This window comes from Stegastes partitus, unplaced genomic scaffold (genome assembly GCF_000690725.1).
Source record: "Stegastes partitus isolate 25-593 unplaced genomic scaffold, Stegastes_partitus-1.0.2 Scaffold661, whole genome shotgun sequence".
NCBI classification, from domain to species: Eukaryota; Metazoa; Chordata; class Actinopteri; family Pomacentridae; genus Stegastes; species Stegastes partitus.
In genome coordinates, this window is record NW_007578392.1 from 61,422 (window position 1) to 62,524 (window position 1,103).

The following is a 1,103-nucleotide window of genomic DNA, read 5'->3' on the forward strand; positions in this document are numbered from 1 at the left end:
GATATTCATCATTAATTGGATCTGTGTTGTTCAGACTGTCATGAAAACACCAGATACAGGTCGCTTAGGAGGAAAATAAAATCGGATTTGGGTCAGAATGTATTTACCTTTGATGTCGACTGACAGGCCCGTCACCGTTCAGTTAGGCGTGAAATCCAGCGTAGTGTTCTAACAATACACTAGTCATTATAACAACTATGAACAATAATTAACAACTAATGAGCCTTCCAGCATCAAGCCCTCCTTGTATCTGGACCTCCGTCTTGACAATCCGACAGCCTTGCTATCCGACATAGAAGAAGGTTTTACATTTAGCGTCGGATTATTGAGTCACGGCTGTACGTTGAATGCTCAAGTTACGAAATCACTGCTTGCGGCTCCATATGAAGTCACCGCTAGATCACCACAGGAAGGAGGACCACTTTCCCCCGTTGCCATCCAGCCCTCTCCACACAGGGGGCAACATGGTTAATATTGCAGCGCCCTCATATTAATTCCTCTCTCTCGGTTAAAAAATATCTACAGTGCATTTAATGACCTGTATTAAGTGTACAGATGGGGAGAGTGCTGCGGAGTACAGTATGTGCTGATTCTGCTGCACTCTGAGACGCTGGCGTGAACAATGATGGCTTGGCAGCTGGAAGCGATGAGAGACAGGAAGTGTCAGAGGGGGTTTGCACAAATTTGATTGACAGCACCCAAGCTGCCTCTGCCATCAATTTAATGGCAATTATTTTTTAATGTATATTACTTAAAAGCATATGCAAAATTAAGATTTAGGCACAAAAACACATTTTATATGGTATTTAAAGAATAATATGCATAATATATCGCCTGTTAATATTTATGGCAAAGAAGTTCAAGCATTTCTTGTCTTGAACTCGTCCTGCTGAAAGCGTTGACTCTCATGATCTCAATTAATAACTAACAAAGTAAGAAAAAGGGAGAAGCAGCACAAAACTAGAAGCTTTTTACACAGAGGAGAAAAACCTGCCAAGAGGAATTTATCTCAGATTCAGATTCACTTATGTGTGAGAATGAGAGACTGGCCTCCTTCAGGGTGTGATTCAAGAAAGCACAGTGGAGGAAAAAAATGAAAAAAA